The sequence below is a fragment of the Pelobates fuscus genome, chromosome 13 (assembly GCF_036172605.1).
Source record: "Pelobates fuscus isolate aPelFus1 chromosome 13, aPelFus1.pri, whole genome shotgun sequence".
Lineage (NCBI taxonomy): Eukaryota > Metazoa > Chordata > Amphibia > Anura > Pelobatidae > Pelobates > Pelobates fuscus.
This window is the reverse complement of record NC_086329.1, coordinates 77,330,947-77,343,518: the sequence shown is the minus strand read 5'-3', so window position 1 is coordinate 77,343,518 and position 12,572 is coordinate 77,330,947. Positions and strand designations below refer to the sequence as shown.

The 12,572-nt window shown below is 40.9% G+C and overlaps 1 protein-coding gene across 2 annotated transcripts in view; it reads right to left on the bottom strand.

The window, feature by feature from the left end:
* ASB2 (ankyrin repeat and SOCS box containing 2) overlaps positions 1-11,612 on the bottom strand; it is a 52,543-nt gene extending 40,931 nt beyond the window's left edge. Inside the window, exon 1 of one of the 2 annotated variants that reach the window (XM_063439050.1) lies at positions 11,085-11,612. The gene's annotated coding sequence lies outside the window, so the exon portion shown is untranslated. The remainder of the gene's footprint in view (positions 1-11,084) is intronic. The other variant, XM_063439049.1, reaches the window with a different exon arrangement.
* Positions 11,613-12,572: the final 960 nt, after the last annotated feature.

Here is a 12,572-nt window from a genome sequence, read left to right as displayed (position 1 = left end):
TGCTCAGCCTGCAGGGACAAGCTATATGCCTCAGAACCAGTAACTGGAATGTAAAGAATTGTAATATGATACCATTTGGCTATATAATAATAATAATAATTATTATTATTATTATTATTATTAGGCACTGTATATATGAGAACAAGTATGTTTTTTTTCTTTTCTTTTTTTAAAAATCTTTGTTTTTCGTGCTTGCTTTATCATTTTGACATAAACAAAGAAGTACAATGGTAAGCAGCATCTCCCCGATATCCCTGCCTTGGAGCCGGCTGTGGGTTTTTGTGTGCGGCGGCCCATGGTAGGTTGCAAGTGGCCGAGTTGGGTGGGGAGTGCTCGGGGTAGCTTCCGCCGAGAAAGGCCTCGAGGCCCAGGAGTGGCGTTGCGTGGTAGGCCGCAGATTTTCACCTCTGCTGGGTCGCCTGGAAGAAAGACATCAATCGGTGCGGTATGCTTTGCTGGTGTATGTTGCATGCTTTTCGAGGTTTGATCAACAAGTATGTTTTTTTTATGTTTTCTTTATTCCATTTGGAACTTTTGGTACTGTGTAGATAGTACCAGGTACTGAATGGCATAGCACTGAAAGTGCAAGACAGTGATCTATGAAATCTGTTGTGTTGCTGAAATAAAAGTATATAGTAAAAAAAACAATAGAGCACAGAAAGAAAGAGATCAAACTAAAACCATAGTTTGAAAATTCGTTCTAAAATGTTAAAATTATTTCAATTTCTCTTTCGAGTCCCAACAATTAGTGAATAACCGTGTCTGTCAGTAACTTGTGAGGATAATTGGAATTTGAAAAAGAAAGCTTTTCACGAGTGATCCAGGAGATAAAGTTTAATAGTTAAACCACTAGATGGCAGTCACCACCACAGGACACAATACACAAGGATGGCTCTGAGCACAAACACAAACAACACTTCATGGCTATTTAAAGTTTAACTTTAAAGGACAGGCATGGCAGGTGTGTCTCTGGTGTTCCACTCATTAGAAACAAGTCCCCTATAAGTGCAGTCCGAATGACGCACTTGTGCTGTGAAAAATAATCTCAGCTCCTATAGCTTTCTAATGCATTTATCCGACAGTAAAGACAGTTTTTAGCAGCATTGGAGATATTCAGCGATGCAGGTGGTAATTTTACACACTATTTTGATCTGATTAATTTTTTTCTTGTGCAATACTGGCATACAATCTGGTACGTATGTGTGTGTATATATACTTTGGGGGGGCATAAGGGAGGGAAATCAGCAGCATGGACTGGGAGACTGGTCAGGGGTGAGAGAAAGTGGAATTGCAGCAAAATGCAGAGAATATCCTTATATGAAAAGGGCCCAGGGTCTCATACTGGGCCAAAAGTTCATCTTCCAACAGGACAATGGTCCTAAGCACATGCAGTGCCACGAGAGTGGCTAGAGACAACTGTGAATGTACTTGATTGGCCCAGCCAGAGCCTGGACTTGAATCCAATTAAATATCTCTGAAGAGACAAAAAATAGCTGTACACCAAGGATCCAGCCAGACAGAACATGAGAGGATCTGCAGAGATGAATGAGAGAAACTACAAAAATCCAGGTATGCAAAGTGTGTTGCATTAAACCCAGAAAGAGTTGCAGTTGTAATCACTGGCAAAGGTGCTTCGACTAAGTACTGATTTAAGGGACTGAATACTTGTGTCAATGTGATATTTGAGGTTTTGCTGAATAATATATTTGCCATGGTGTAGAATAATCAGTTTTTGTTTTTATTATTATGTGGTATTGGATGTAGATTACTGTGTAAAATGCAGCGTAAGGCTGCAGCCTAAAAAGATGTGTAGCAGATGGAAGGGGTCTGAATACTTTTAGAATTATGTGTCTGTATGCGTCTGTGACTATATTATATCACATATTGTCTTAGCTAATTATCTTAAATTATATACGTTTATCATGAATTTTTTTGACTGCAAAAAGCTGAGTATTCCACGTCACTTACACTTCATGGATAGTCTGCACTGCTACTAGGTTGTATTTATGTTGGTCTCTGTTACGTAATCATATTTCGTAATATTTTTGTTACAGTAAAGAAGAAGAATGAGTTACCTGCAGAATGAGATTAAGCAGCTCCAGTTACATACATGTTTATCACAGTATACACTCTGACATTTACTTGGCATGTAAATTAGCGTCAACGTGGTGGTTCTCTATTTACTGAATAGCAAAAAGACAATAAATAGGAAAAGATCTACAGATACAAAGTGTCGAATCTTGCAAATCTTCATAAACTGAACACAGAACCCAACAGCTCACCATAGGCTGAACACTGAATTCAGCAGATCTCCATAGACTGAACACAGAACCGGCAACTCTGCATAGACTGAATATTGAACAGTGGAGCTTTCCATAGGTTTAAACAAAGAACTTGACCACTCTCCATAGACTGACTCTCAATACACTCAACAACGAACCACAGAGCTCTCTATAAACTGAATATTGAACCATGAAGCTCTATATAGACTGAACACTGAACCTTGAAGCTCTATATAGACTGAACACCGAACCTTGAAGCTCTATATAGACTGAACACTGAATATATATCACTATGAGATGAGCCATCTCTGGCTAAACAAGTGCGTCAGGGGCTCAGATGCATTCCCTTGTTTTGATACTGTGCATTGGTTATCATTTGATTTACTAGATAAAACTATATTTATAAAGGATGCATCTTTTAAGGCTTTTTCAATTTTAGTTGGGCAGAGTTTAGTACTCAGGGAGACAATCTATCTAGGGACTTTTAGATACTTTGTTGCAGTTATCTGCGGCAGCTAGGCACGTTAGGGATTTTCAAAGATAGTTATCAGCATGAACAGCTGGAGATTCTAGGTACACGAGGGACTTTGTTACAAGATTGCCAATATATGTTTATTGCATTTAGAGTAATTCAGTATATATACACCTTATATTACCAAATAGTAGCAACAGTATATTTAGTTCATTTGAGGCTATAGCCCCAGTGTACTTCTCCCCAAGTTTACAACATAATGTTTTTTGGGTTTTTTTTGTTTCCTACTCATGGTGGTAATTAATCTCAGTGTGGTTGATTTAACACTGAGAGCTCAAGTAGATTCATGTTAAGGCTGGAGTGCCCTGAAGCATAACACCACTTTAGATGTGTGAGATTAACCTTTACTTTTATCATTTACTGATCACCTGTAGTCGCTTTATCTGCCCTAATTTTGAATGGATCAATTTGGAAAATTTCCTCCCTTCCTTTGATTATTGCTGAATAGTGATCATTGGTTTAAGTACATGCTTCACATGATTTAGGTTACATCTCATCTCACCCCTATTTTAAGCAGGGTATTTGTGTTAACTTTGACATTATATGTTGTTGTTGTTTTGTTTTGTTTTTTTAAATATCAATAATGGTTCATTTTTAGCATTACTCTACATTAGTCACTCTAGTCTTTTTTTGTTGGTGTTCTGACTTGCTCATTTACAATGAAAACCTTTTTGGTCCTAGGTTGCAGTTTGTGTGCATTAGGGGTTAACCCGCATAATTTTGGTGTCTTCATTCAAAGCGTAATTAGTACTTTGTTTTCAGAATTCCTGTGCTGCTAGGATTAGTGCCTTATTAATGTCTTTCAGCCCTGCATTTCCCAACCACTGGTAAGATTTCATAATGTGAGCCACATCCCCTATCTGTCAGTGGTACATCCAGCGGTGTATTTACTGCGAGGCTGACATGCCATTTGCCTTGGGCGGCGCTTTCAGGGGGGGCGGCAAAAAGTCACCCCCTCCCAAACGCCCCAGCAGATGCCATGTCAGCCTCTTGTCCTGGGGGGCCCAGGAGCTGGCCGGCTGGCCACCTGCGCCTGCCTTTCGGACCGTCCGCCAGACCACCTGCATTGCCCTGCCAGTCCCACTGAACCCCAGGGAAGAATCCACCAAAATAAAACTAACATGTAAGCAAATAATAAAAAAATTGTGAGTATGTTAGTGTGTGTGTTTGTTAGTGTGTCTGTTAGTGAGTGAGTGTTAGTGGGTGTTTGATAATGAGTGTTTGTGTCTCTGTTAGTGAGTGTTAGTGTGTGCTAGTATGTGTCTGTTAGTGAGAGTGTGTGTGTGTCTGGTGAGTGTGTTAGTGTTTCTGTATCTGTTAGTGAGAGTGTGAGTATGCGTCTGTCAGTGAGTGTGTATGTGTCTTTTCAGTGAATGTATATGTGTATCTGTCAATAAATGCGTGTGTCAGTTAGTGTGTCTATTGGTGGATGTGTGTGTGTATGTTTAATTGAAAGTGTGTTGGCTAAACAGTGTGTGTGACAATGATTGTGTATCTGTCAGTGAGTGTATGCATCAGTGAAGGTGTGTGTCTGTCAGGCAAAGAGTGTGTTGGTTTTTAACAGGAGGTGAAATTTAGAAGGGGAGGGGGGTGCCATAGGGTAGCACAAAACCAGAATACACCACTGGGTACATCCCATGGAGAGGTTTGTCTTGCCATGGAACCTCATCCTTTTCTGCATCCTTTATCTGTTGAAGTCTCAGGGATTCCCTTAGTAGTTAATCTCTGAGAGCTATCTTTGTGATTTACTTGTGCATGCTTTGTGTTTCATCCAGGACTGTCTCCTTGACACTCATCAGGCCTTGACCTCCTTTCTTCCAGCTGGTGTAGAGTCTCTGGGTGTCATGTGGAATCCTCCACTCATAGTGAAGGTTTCCAGGTCTTGGACATCTATGGGGTCCAGTTATTCTCTTGGCCGGGTTATTATTCCAGCTGGGTAGCTGATGATTGGTTGGGTATATGTGTTGATGGCTTGGATCTTGTTCTTGCCCTTGAGCTGGGACCTCAGGACCCGTTTAACTCTTTGTAGGTACTTGGATGTTCTCCTCGTCTTTTCCTCATGATTGCCTTCTGTTTGTGGTACCTCCTGGTACTTGTAGCTGTTCTCTACATCTCCTCTTTGACCTTCTGGTACTTGAACTCCTTCTGTCCTGATCATCTTCCCTCTTTTTGCTATCATCCACCCAGACTTATCTAGTCTGAATGACATTCCGATGTCCTGGCTGTATATCCTAGTTAGGTGGTGTGATAATACTATTCCATATTAATTAAGAATGATTAATTGATCCTTGTTGAGCAAATCAAACTATTATAGATAGTCAAGATTGTGCCGGTACACAGTACTGAAAATGTTAATAACCACAAAACAGTCATGCATGGCTTCACAAGATAGTTATGAGAACAGAGCTAGTTTTTTTTTAGATAGTTATGAGAACAGAGCTAACTTTTTAGATAGTTATGAGAACAGAGATCTGGCATGGCATTGTTGTGGGACTGAACAGTCTGGCCAACTGTAAGTTCCCATCCAACGCTTTTGCAAGATTTTTGCTGGGCTGCACTGATAAGAAGATTTGGTGGAAAAGTACAGACTATTCACCCCATTGACTTATTAATAACTCATAAAAAGATAAGAGAATTTGGCACTCATTGGAGTACTACTCACCTGTAACGCGTATTGCTGGTTAAGCTGATATCCCAGTAAGAGAGGGTCTCCTTCAAGCCGGACCACTAGAAGTTCTCTCAGTCGAGTGCAGCAAGTCTCTCTCTCTTATGGTGATGTATTAAGCTGTTTTTGCCTTTGAGCTGTTCCTTTAAGCTGAATTTTAAGCTGGATGATTATTAATTAAGTCTATTGATTATTTACAAGTACTTTATGTCAGTGGCTTTCCCTTTCTCAAATATTCAATTCACTCATCCCGAATAGGGTTTTGGTGCCCACCAATATCTTTAAAAACCTTAGGGTCATTGATTATTGCTTTTTGATATTGGCGCTTCATGAATTTAATGATTAGGCACAACAGGTGGATCAATAAGTTAATATCCCGCTCACTCTTGGCATACAGATTGATGTAGAGTAGGTGGCTGATGGTAGCTCCGCTCTTGAACCTGTATCCGTATCCACTCTTCTTGATGATCTGGCTAAGGGGGTTGAGGCCTATGCAGAACAGCATTGGCGGATAGCGCATCACCTTGGTATATGCCACATTTGATGTTCACTTGAGTTATTGTCCTGGAATTGGCTTCTAGAATTGTTTTCCATTTGCCCATCGAGTTCTTGATGAAGGCTCTTAGTGTCTTGCTGACCGTGTATAGAGCCTAGCATTCCTGTATCCATGTGGGTGGCATTGTGTCATAGGCTTTCTTCTAGTCGATCCAGGCTGTGCATAGATTAGTCTGTCTAGTCTTAGAATCCCATGTGACTGCTTGGTATACCAGTAGATGGTGTTCTCTGGTGTTGTTTCAAATCCCTTTTGAGTATTGCTCTTGTACTGAATCATATGCCCATTGATCTTGGAGGCTATGATGCCTGACAGGACCTTCCATGTCGTGGGGAGGCAGGTGATTGGTTGGTAGTTAGATGGTGTTGTTCCCTTGTGAGGTTCATTCATGACAAATATTGTTCTGCCTTGTGACTAGTAGCTGGTTAATTTGTGCTGCTACGCGTTCATGCAGCATGGTTAATTTCTTTATCTAGTATGTGTGGAGCATATCAGGTCTTGGGGCTGACCAACCATTCACGTGGGCTACTCTTTATTGGATAGCTCCCACTGTAATGGTGACTGGTTCCTGTTCTGGGAGCATTCCGTGGTCTGTTTACAGGTTTAGTAGCCAATGGGCCTTGGTGTAATGAAATGCTTCTTTCCCTCAGATGTTCTTCCAGTACTGTTAAGTCTCTGCTCTAAATTGGTCTTGCATGCATATATTGTGGTTATCCTGTAGCTGTGCACTGTCTCTCTTTTACAGACAATCCTGGTCCTCCGGTTACTTTCTGTGGGAGAATTACTGAGCCCAATCTCTTCTACTGCTCAGTTAATTGTTCATTCAAGTAAATGAGAAAAGAAAATACTCTTCCACAGCAGAAAATGAGCTTTGAAAATCACATTAAAAATATTTTTTTTACTTTTTTATTTTAAATGTAAATGTAAGTTTCATATTATATAATTGGAAGTGGGTAATATATAATGTTCTGTCAGATGTATTCTTGCACTTTTAGCAAGTCTGTGAGAATGGATTAGGGCAAAGTAGATGGTGGGAACCGCACTCAATCCCAACGGCCAAGGGTGCTCCGGATGAGGACCAGCAATCCCAGAATAATACACGAAAGAAGAGAGGACCACAGGCACTCCAAATTGAAACCGTATGCAGATTTATTAGGAAAAAATGCAACGCCAAGCAACGTTTCGACCATAATAAATCTGCATACGGTTTCAATTTGGAGTGCCTGTGGTCCTCTCTTCTTTTATGAGAATGGATTAGACACGACGAACTGCTAGCTGTTTACAGGATATGGTTTGACCTCCACACAACATATGGTTTAGAAATTAGCAGAGGCATCATCTGAAACGGATTCGATAATAACATTTGATATCGGGGTCAGACACCAAACATGTCAGGCCTGGCCAAGTAAACAAGTCCCCCCCCCTGGACCATCTGTCTGTCCCAGGTTAAGGGTCTGCTAAGCCAATAAATAAATGTATCAGTCACTTCACTATGACTTGACAGAATATGATGGTGAGGGAATTCTGGCAAACCTTGATACAAACAAGGAGGCTACTGAGAGACGTGTGACAGACACAACATTGCCTTGTTGATTGCATTTAACTGGAGCCCCCTCTTCATAACCACGTGAGTGCAGAAAGTTTGACCAGCATATATATTCTTTTTCACGATGCTTAATTTTACATTCTGTTGTTGAAGGCTTGAAAGTTCTGTCCAGTAGTATACAGAACTGATGTACTAACAGTGAGAAACTTTATAAATAATTCTCACCAAGGAACTGATAAGTTAATTGATGTTATGAATGGGAGCTGTTGGTGCCACATTCACTCTATATCACAGGGCACATATTACATATTGTTAGTGGAATGTTGTGGCCTTCACTGAACATAAAGTGATTAAGAAACACTCCAAGTACCATAACCACTACAGTACACACAGGGCCAGCCTTAGGGGTGTGTGAGCTGTGTGGTCGAGCAAGACACCATGGCAACATGGCAGCCAGGTTGCAACACCAGGCTATGTATGTACCTGCTGCTGGTACAAGTCTCCCTCTCAGTTCCGGTGCACACTTAGTGAGTCAGAGCGCCAAGTAGGAAATCCCTTTTGCTGCACTCTGACTCAACATTGTGTGCTAGAACCGCTGTGATATACCACCGGACCACCATTGAATGAACAGTCATCACTGGACCACCAGGTAATGAACAGTCAGTACTGGATCATAAGGGCAGGCGATGAATGCAGGTGCCACAGGCTTCCTCTTAGGTCATGATGTGGCGCAAGTGAGGGAGGAGGCAGGCCGCCTCTTTTGAAGTTAGACACCTGGTGGTAGACAGAGTGTGCACTGCAGGAGAAAGAGGGTGAGTGTTTCTATGGGTGTGTTTATGTCTGTCAGCGCATGCAATCACCAATATTACACACAAACACACTATTGCATTCAAACATAAACACTACATAAAATAATCTTACATTCAAATGTAAAAACACTACATACACCTTTGTATTCAAATTCCAACACTACACACAAACACACACACACACACACACCCTACATGAGCATTCTCACAAATTATACTCCATACAAAAACAAGCCTACATTCACTGGCCCTGCACACAAATAGAACTCTGCAAGGATGGGTAAATGGTAGATCCACAGTTGGCAAAGCATATTTTTGACCAACTCTACTGTATTCAGGGGCACAAAAACCCTTTCTTCATTAGGAAATCATATTAGCCAGTAACCAGCTCTGGACCAAAAGGGTCGATAACACAAACACTATACCTCCAAGAACACGCTCTGTACCTACTCTGTAGTGTACCTAAACACTACAGCCCCAGTACCCCATGCACACTACATCCCCTATAAACTTACACACTACAGTTCCTAATACACACAAACACAATGCAACCCCTATACACATATACACATACACTGCAGCCCCTAGATACAAACACACTCTACAGCTCTGAAACTACAATCTCTACAGCCCTTAGACATGCATGCATACACACGCTACATGCTTCAAGGTGAACTTAGTTGGAAGAAAGTGTCTGCATTACATACAGCCTGACACTTTATTTTTCAGCAATGTAATCTGCCCTTTAATGTATTTATATATTAGTCTAATGATAGTTGTTTACCACTTTGTTTGTTTACAGCTGTTTTATTTACCTATTATACTTATACTGCAATTACAATTACGTTCCTTCAGAAGCCGAGTAAAACACAGCCATTTCTATCAGAGACCATCTGGTTGGTACAGAGTGGGACATTTTCTGCATACGCACACTAAACTCCCAACACTTTACTATGTGAAAGCATTGGATTGGTTGAGATCATTTGTAGGACATGAGCACATAGTCCGGCGCTGTTTGACTACTTACTATGCGAGGGCACCAATGCACTCCTGGCACCATAACCACTACAGCACACTATAGTGGGTGTGGTACTTTGAGTGTTCCTCTACTCTGTTAGGACTTTAGCAACATATCGATTCTGATATTTGTCAAGGAAAGCAAGGTGGATCTAGAAATCAACAGCAAATGGGGCTGGTAGGTTTCTGAGAAAAAATGGACTGCCACTGCTAATAACATTTAAAGGGTTACTCCAATCACCATGACCACTTCTGCTTTTTGAAGTGGTTATGGAGGTAGAAGTCTGGATGTTTCAGCTTGAAAGTTGCTCCCCCCCCCCCCCCCCAGCACATGTGACTTAGGCAGCCCATAACTCTGTTCCGGGCTGATAGGTGTCAATTCTGTGCATAAATTACATCTGTTGTCAGCGTGCACAACAAGTTGGCGACAAATGTAACCCTTGCAGGCAGAGCTCTTGTCTCCCACCCCTTCCAACCGAATGAAGCCGTCCCTTTTACCTATCCCCTCTATTTTTTATTTCCCTGCCGTCCTATCTGGTTCTTAACCTCCTTGACTCCGCCTCCCCTTGCCGGCTCAGAGCGTGTGCATGAGCCCGGATCCGGTAAAATGGTCTAATCAAAGGCTTTTCTGTGAGAAGCCATTGATTGGACTTCGGTACAGCTCCCGTGACGTCACTCAGACAGAGGAATGGTCCGAGCAGCATTTGGGAACTTTGTCTGGTTCTGGAGTAAGATGAGTAAAACTTGATTTTAAAATGCATTTTTGTAGGGGAGGACATATTCAATAATGCCAATAGGGTATTATTCTAATGATAATGAAAAATAGTTGGAAAAACCTTTTGTAAATTGTAACATTAATATTAAATAAGAGAACACATGTATCACACACACCTACATAGGTAAATCGTGTATACAACATAATAGCAAGTATCATATATAAAGCTTCCTGGCACCTCACAATAGGCTAATGGTTCAATGAAAAAATATTAATCCATTGCTGGAAAAATGGATTAATCAAACTCAACAATCTGTTCACTAAACCAGGAAAGTAACTGCTGATTTATAGGACATGTTATAAGGCAGGGATAGACAACCTTCGGCACTCCACATGTTTTGGAGTGCATCCCCCATAATGCTCTTACACCCGTAATGCTGGCAAAGCATCATGGGAGGTGTAGTCCAAAACATCTGGGTAGCCGAAGGTTGCCTATGCCTGTTATAAGGACATGTTATAACATAAACAAATGACGGACAGCTATGAATCCTTAAATAGAGCGTAATCCTACATTACCGGCATTATTATTCACTAAATCACTAATATAGATATTCACCAAAGTGCACATTGTTGGGAAATTAACATGAGTTAAAAATTTTAGGCCAAAATACCAGGCTTGGATTTTATTTAATTGTGACTAAATTAGCCTTAAACTTTTTAAATTCACTTTAAATTCCTGTCAGTTCACACTTTAGTGAATAACTGTGCATATTGGGATCTGTGGAGAACTGACAATAAAATTGTAGGTTCACAACAAAAGCAGCTGAGAACTCTTTCAATTCAGATAATTTGACTCCAAACGTGCAATTCCCTTGTCATTTCTTCACAAATCCCAGTTTAGTCAGTAAATCTTAATGTTACAAGATGTTAAAGCCATCAGCGTGCAGCATGCTAGCCTGATTTACCTCGCTGAGTTCTGATTATCTCAATGTTTTTTCTTTTTTCACAATCTGGGCAGAATTCATCTCTCTACTGGAGCAGGTTCTTTCTGACTTGCGTAGAGCTCCCGGGAGTGGTGTCTTTGTAAGTTGCAGTTTATTTCTGGTGTGTTGCATGATCAGAGGTGACAAGCCAAAACTTTACTGTGTCCCATGTATCTCAGATTTCATGTTTGGAGATTTATAGAAGCAAGCTTTTCCTGATGAATTAAAGAGGTGTAGAGGGACTTTGTTGCATCAGTCTGCAGAATGTTGTAGAATGTAGATGATCCTGCGATAAACTGTTGCAAGGGTTAATTCTTCCATTACATCATTGTTTATAATGGCCGATTACTAGGCCATATATGGGCAACCTACTGAAATATTAGTGTATTCTTCTTAAGGAAAATAAATTTAAGCAAATCTGATCTGGCCGCAATCTTTGGATAGTCAGGTGGCATTTTGGGGTCATCATTAAGGTCACAAATGAATGTGTAGTAAATAAGTCCTTTTGAGTTTCAGAAGTGCTGCTAGTGTATATTTTTTCCCAGGACACCAGGTAGGTCATAGAGAGTGGGCAGTGCACCGGTAAGAGAGCCAATATATAAAGATAAATAAAGTGTATTTTCCCCTTACATGGAAGCTATGCTTTGCAAAGGAATCCACCTCCTGGGCATTGGGCCAGTCCTGTCCGTACAGTCTGTTAAGCTTTGCATGGACTATCTTTGTAAATTCAGAACTTGAAATAATGACAAGCCTTTACATGCGTCTCTGGGCCAGTGAGTTGCTGTGTACCACACATGTATTGCATTGTAAGAAAATCAGCATCCAGACTCAGCTTTTATTCATTTGTAAACTGCTTATTAGTCACTTAACACTGAACTATAGCAAACAGATAACTGAATGGCAAGATTTGGACCAAAAACAGGTAAGCAGTTCTGTGTGTAGGGAATTATCGCCTCCGTGGCGTCTTGAGCTGCCTCATCTTTGACACAGAACATTCTGCTTTTAAACCTTTTGTGCACCGCTTTATACTGCTTCATGCCTCCTGCAGAGCATTGTGCTGACTCTCTTCCACCTGCAGAGCCATGTGTTCCCATTTTACCCCTGCAGGGCTTGTGCTCTGTTCTTACAGACTATAAAGACTCATGTTGCCTTCTTATCTCATATTTTGTCATCTAACAGCATCTTACCACATTTTGTTTGTTGGTACTTGAAAAGTGCTGCCCCACAGTATATATAATTCATAACCTAATGAATCTAACAGAATGTTCTCTTTCTGAAAATAAACATGTAAGAAGGAAACTTAGTCATACGCATGCTATTCGCTAAACAGTCCTGGGTTAATTAAAGGTTGAATAAAAGACACACTGGACAGATCTGTTGCAGATCTTTCAGTGACAGATAACAATAGCTATTGTTGGGGAAACCTGACCCCTCTCGAGACAATTGATCCAAGGACAGCTGCTGTCAGGC